The following is a 6,374-nucleotide window of genomic DNA, read 5'->3' on the forward strand; positions in this document are numbered from 1 at the left end:
CCGAAGTCCAGGTCGGGGGAGATGAGGAGAGCTCAGGAGAGGCTACAAAGGAGGAAGTGGGAGAGGGAAAGACATGGATGGAGATCCTCATGTTTGGGGGCCCACCGATCCTTGAGGACATATTAGAAGGTTTACATCTCCATGGGGAAGAAGAGGCCGGGCTTGATTTCAGTGAAGAAGTTGATGATCTGGTGAGCGAGATTAGATGAATGACAATATTCCGGGTACACACAACCCGTCACTTTAGTCTCTGCGCTTTTTAACTTGATGCGTACGACATGGTCGGCTACTCAAAAAGTTATTTTCAAGCCAAAGGGAACCAACTTGTTCATTATTCAGTTTATTAGTTGCCTTGGTGACTGGAGGAGAGTTAGTGAACCGTCATGGGGTCCTCGGCTCGATCCACCTGGTCCGGAGACGATGTGGTGAGTACCCCCTAGTCCTGGACAACCGACCTTCAAATTGGGTACGCTCCATTGTTCTTCCAAACTGTACATCATCTTCGTCCACTGGTCTTGAAAGCTGATTCAACAAATCTTCCCATCTTCGATCTTGAGGATCGCCGAGGTGAATCCAAAGAGTCCACACGTCAGGCATCCGGCGGAGCCTCTTTAAGTTCTCGTCCTTTATTAATGTATCGTTACTTTTTACGCCATACCTCGGTTTTTCCCGTGCGACGGTATCCTCCTGCGTCCAAGCTTCAATGCCGGACTACATTTGAGGTGTCCTTTTTGCAGCTGAGCTCAAGCGCCGGTCGGCATCTGAGATGTCATAGATTACATCGGTCTTGAAAAAGATGAAGGAGTTCAACCGAGCTTAATGTCGGAAACATCCTATATGGATCTAGTCATTTGCATCTGAGCTTTATGTTGGACTGCTTCTGAGGTGGTGGACCACCTTAGTCTTGGGCTGAATTTTTATGGAATTGATTTTCGATCAGCGCAATTTATTTTTAAAATATTTACTGATTCAAAAAATGATCATGCATTTTAAAAATATTCGTTATATAAAAAAATTGTGAACTTCAAATTTGTTCCACCAATTTCCAAAAAAGTTGTTAATTGTAGAAATGTTTGCCGACTCAAGAAGATTGTTTTATAAAATGTTCACAATTTTTTAGAAAAATGTTTGCAAATAGTATAAAATGTTCATGAATTAATAAATGTTCTTGACTTTAGAAAATGTTAAAAAATTTGTAAAAATGTTCATGATTTTTTTTAAAATCACGAGTTTAAAAAAATGTTCATGATTTTATGAATTTGAGAGAGTTTGCGTATATAGGTGATGCAGCAAAATGTGGTCATAGCCATTGAAGATTTTATGAAAAAAGATAATAACACTAGTGATGCCTGAATTTATCATCGATGTTCACTTTGGTGCCTATACTTGAAAAATACACCGAAAGGACATGCACCAGCCAATTCGCCCACGTAATTTTGTTGTCTTTTACGCACTGCAATGGTTTATATATACGATACAGCCGTGGAGTCAACTTGAGAAAAAATATTATACTGCTTGTTTTCCCCAGCCGTGGAGTTAAATGAGTTGCATGAACTAAAACACAAAAATGTGAAACCTTATACTGCTTGTTTTCCCCAGCCAACCTCAGTGAAAATTAGTACAAACTCACAAGTCAATCAAGATCAAGAGCAGATTAGGTCCACGATTTGTCGCACTAAACAGGGCTCCTACCAGAGACGTCGTTCCCCATGACCAGAACAGCTTAGCAGAGGGAAACATGCATGAATGCTGCGAAATAGCACCCTGCAGGTCTGTTTTGATGATTGCAGCCGATCGAATTAGCAGGCAATCCATGCATGCATTCATGCACAACAATTAAGCGCAGATCCGGAGTAAAGCCGGTAGCAATGGCATATAAAACAAGAGACATGTAAAAAATACACTATACTATTAGATTACTGCACCTGATGAATCCGGAGTAAAGCCGGTAGCAATGGCATATATTGCTACTGGACGATGGACTCACTAAATAGTAAGACCACTAGAAATGTGGCAGTTTTCATCTAGGGTCGGACAGTGCAAAGTGACCATACACTAACCCTTAAGAAATGAGAATATGTTTAAGAGAAACGAATACATAGGTTTTCTTGAGAAATTCAGGCAGCAAACTTGTAGATGAGCTTCTTCAGAACTGTGGGGCTGCAGGTTCTGGTCATCTCCTCAACTTCCTCAGCCGTGAATTCTTTGTGCAAGCTTGTATGAGTTTTGATGAACTGCAAGCACTCCCCCTTCAACCAGCTGCTACCCCTTCGCCCGGCTAAAACAATAATGCCCACCACAGAGCTCAGTTGTATGCCGAGGGACAGCTGCTCTTGGCAAATCGACTTCAGCCTATGGAAATCGTATCTATCAGCAGCTTCAAGCAACTGCAGCAGCCACATTATATATTTGGGCGATATGTATCCCTTCTCTTCAGCTCCCTCCTCCACGTCATTTCCCTCTTCGGCCTCCTCTTCCGTGTCGTCCCAATCCGACATGTCGGGTACTGTGTCGGTGTAGATGAAATCAAGCATGCTCCCAAACACTTTCGCTGCAATGCCGTCTATCTTCACGGCAGAGCCCTGAATAATGTCGCCGAACAGCTGTGCTCTGAAGACCGTAGACCGGGCTGCAAGCACACACCGGTGCGCAGCGATCCTCACGCCGCCAACCTCAAACGTCACGTCAGCACCCTCCTTGGTCCGGAGGAGATTCTTCAAACGGATCGGCATGTCGGACGGTGGCAGTGTGGCACCGGGATAAGCGCGGAAGCCATAGTGCCAGCACCGCCGTCCGCGCTGATGTCCGCCTTGACGTCAAGTACAATGACGTCGCAACGGATGATGAAGCTGTCATCCTTGAGATGCGCAGATCTTTCCAACGTAGATCTTCTCATGAAATCTCTATCTGAGATTACTGGATTGAGACCGAAGTCCTCTATTTCTCTTTCGTGGATGTATACTACTGACTGATCCCACTGAAATTGATCGATGAAACAGATGGTTGACTGGACCTTCACGGACCGCGGCTGCGCCTCACCATCGCCATGTTTGTTCTCATCATCGTCGCCCTCAAGGCCAAGAGAAACCGATATGAACCCGGTGCACTTGGAGTCATAGCCATTAGGGTAGTACCTGAGATACCAGCGGCGGCCTCCAACCAAGAAAGTACGAGATCTGATGTACTGGCCGGTGGGTAGCTTGTTTCTCGAGAAGCCTTCGACGGAGAGCAGGTGGTAACCGTGGGCCGCGCGGGAGTCGATGGGCGACACGGTGGAAGTGCACAGCTTGCCCTCAGCGGTGATGAGAGAGAGGCCAGCAAACGCCATGTGCGATCGGCAAGCTAGCCTGCTGGAACGGTAGATCGACCGGTGAGAAACATATATACGAGGTGAGAACTGAGAACCATGAGGTCGAACAATGGGAAATGAAGAGTAGAACACTTACCGAGCAATGGAGGATATAGCAGCAGGGCCGGCGGGAGGGGGGAGAGGAGGATCAGAGGAGATTGACGTTGAGGCGCGTTGAGGCAGGGGTACGCCAGAATTTATAATCTTTCTCTCTGGTGCGAAACCTCGTCGTGTTCAGACGTACTCCGGCCGTCCGCCGCTTCGAGAACCGGAATGAACGCGTAATTATTTGCGTTGGTTTTACTACACTTGTACTTTCCGATGAGTACTGCATGTAGACGAGACGATCGCGTGGCGCGCGATTTGAGATCCATTTCATCCATGCGTTCGTTCGTTTTCTTTTTTTTTTAGGGGGGGAAAGAAAATCCTCATTACTTAAGGAGGCTTCTCAGCGACAGCCAAGTCTACAACAAAGTCCATCCTGGCAATAAGCCAGATTGCTGTACGCTAATGTGCCGCCTCGTTTCAGGCCTGATGCACTCGCTACTGCTTCATTTCTCCTTAACCTTCGCCCTTGCCGTCCACGATGGAACTATGCACCTCACCATCTTCTCTTTGGTACGTCCTCATCTTATGATGACTTGTATATTTTCGGGTGCCTTTGCTATCCTAGCATTGCGGACTCAAACTCGCACCTCGTTCTGCCGCTTGCATCTTCATCGGCTACCCTTCCAACTCCAAGGGATATCGGTGCTACGATCCCGTCTCCCACCGTGTGTTCACTTTCCGGCACGTTTACTTTGATGAGCATGTGTTTCTGTTTCAGCAGGTACCTCCAGCTGTTCCTCCCGCCACCGGTGACGCGGGCTCCTCGACGCCGCTCCCAGGGCGTTCGCACGCCTCTCTTGGCCTGCCCCTGGCTTTGAGGCGCGCCCCTCGCATGCGGTGCCTCCTACTGCCGCGACATTGGCCCCCGGGACCCCGGCGCCCGCGGCCCCCGCGGTCCCCACGGCGCCCGCGGTGCCCGCGGCCCCCGCGGCCCTCTCGGCGCCCCGGCCTCCTCGGCACTTGTGGCTGGTCCGGTCACCCGTGTTGGTACGGGCGTTTTTCGCCCGAGCTCGCGCTACGCCGCGAATGACTACATCCATGCGGCGCCCACCTCTGAGCCGTCGCTCTTGCCATCCTCCGTCCGAGCCGCTCTTCGTGACCCGCTCTAGATGAATGCGATGCAAGAGGAGTTTGACACCCTGTTGCGCAACCGGACGTGGCAGCTTGTTCCCCGTCCCCGGCACACCAACGTGATTACCGAAAAGTGGGTCTTCAAACACAAGCTCCGTCCTGATGGTACTCTTGATCGCTATAAAGCGCGCTGGGTCGTTCGAGGCTTCAGACAGCATGCTGGCATCGACTTCACCGACACCTTCGCCCCGGTCATCAAGCCCGGCACGATTCGCATGGTTCTTCACCTTGCGGCCTCTCGTGCTTGGCCGGTGCACCAGATGGACGTCTCCAACGCCTTTCTCCATGGTCACCTCGAGGAGCAGGTCTTCTTCCAGCAGTCCACCGGGTTTGTTGACCCGATGCTTCCCGACCACGTGTGCCTGCTCTCGCGGTCCCTGTATGGACTCAAGCAGGCTCCGCGCGCTTGGTACCGCCATGCTTCTCCACGAGCTTGGGTTTCGCTCTACCCGCTCGGACGCCTCACTCTTCGTTTATCATCAGGGCTCTGACACGGCGTACTTGCTGCTCTGTGTCGACGACATCATCCTGACGGCATGTACGGCTGGTCTCCTCAGTCAGCTCACGGCTCACTACTAGGAAAAGGCCTACTAGTGGCGCACCTATTTTGCCTACTAAGAAAAAAAATTCATTTTTTTCTTAATCTCGGGTCAACATGCTTAATATCAAGTCAAATCGTACTCTATGGTCAAACTTCCCGGAAGGTCATCCATCCTCACACTACTCCAGCCCAAGCACGCTTAACTTTGCAGTTCTATCCAACCCCAGCACAAGCTCACTTCACAGGCACTTGTTGATATATCTATCATATGAATCCTATTAAACCTTGTTGATGTCTAAGACTTTGTTCATATTTATGAGTATGATGAAATTTTGAAAAAATATTTCAAACTTCCCGATCATATTACGTATCATATTTTGAAAAAAATTCTAAATTTTTTTAAACCAATTTTTTTTCTGTTACTAGTGGCGCACCTAGCAAATGGTGTGCCACTAGTAAGTTTGATTTTTTTTTCATTTTCACCCCCTCTAGATCTTAAAAGCCCCGTATCTTTGGTTCTGTTAGGTTTTTGGGGATTTTGAAGATGTTAAACGGGGTTCTGTTCAATTCGGATGTAACTTTTCGAGTAGATGATTTTCATATAAAAAACTTTTTAATCCGATTTCATATGCAAAAGTTATGCCCATTTTACTAAATTCCAGAGAGATTTTGCAAATAAAGTAGAAATTCATATTTGTAAATTTTCCCAACAACTAGACCACATATCACATGGGAAACTTTTTTTTTATTTTTTTTACATTTCAATCATTTTTTTATTTTTTTTAAAACTAAAAAGGCGGTCCACATGGGGGGTGCATTTAGCACCAGGGTTACTAATGGTGCACCACACACCAGGTGCGTCATTAGTATATTACTAATGACGCACCTGGTGTGTGGTGCGCCATTAGTAGTTTTGAAAAAAAATAAAAAAATTGTTAGTGATGGCGCACCATGGGATAGTGCGTCATTACTAGTTGACATAGTAATGGCGAACCACACCCACCATGCGCCATTACTAGTTTTGAAAAAAAATAAAAAAATTACTAATGGCGCACAGCAGTGGCGCACCACATACACGGTGCACCATTAATGTTCATATCATCTATAGCCCTTTTCCTAGTAGTGGCTCGTCTTCGCGCTGAGTTCATCATCAAGGACTTGGGTCCTTTGCACTACTTTCTCGGTGTCGAGGTGGTGCACCGTCCGGATGGCTTCTTCCTTCGTCAGCGGAAGTACGCTCACGAG

At 47.6% G+C, this 6,374-nt stretch overlaps 1 pseudogene; it reads right to left on the minus strand.

The window, feature by feature from the left end:
* Window positions 1-2,117: 2,117 nt before the first annotated feature.
* On the minus strand, window positions 2,118-3,328 carry LOC119327470 (annotated as a pseudogene).
* Between the last annotated feature and the right edge of the window lie 3,046 nt (window positions 3,329-6,374).

This window comes from Triticum dicoccoides, chromosome 7A (genome assembly GCF_002162155.2).
Source record: "Triticum dicoccoides isolate Atlit2015 ecotype Zavitan chromosome 7A, WEW_v2.0, whole genome shotgun sequence".
NCBI classification, from domain to species: Eukaryota; Viridiplantae; Streptophyta; class Magnoliopsida; order Poales; family Poaceae; genus Triticum; species Triticum dicoccoides.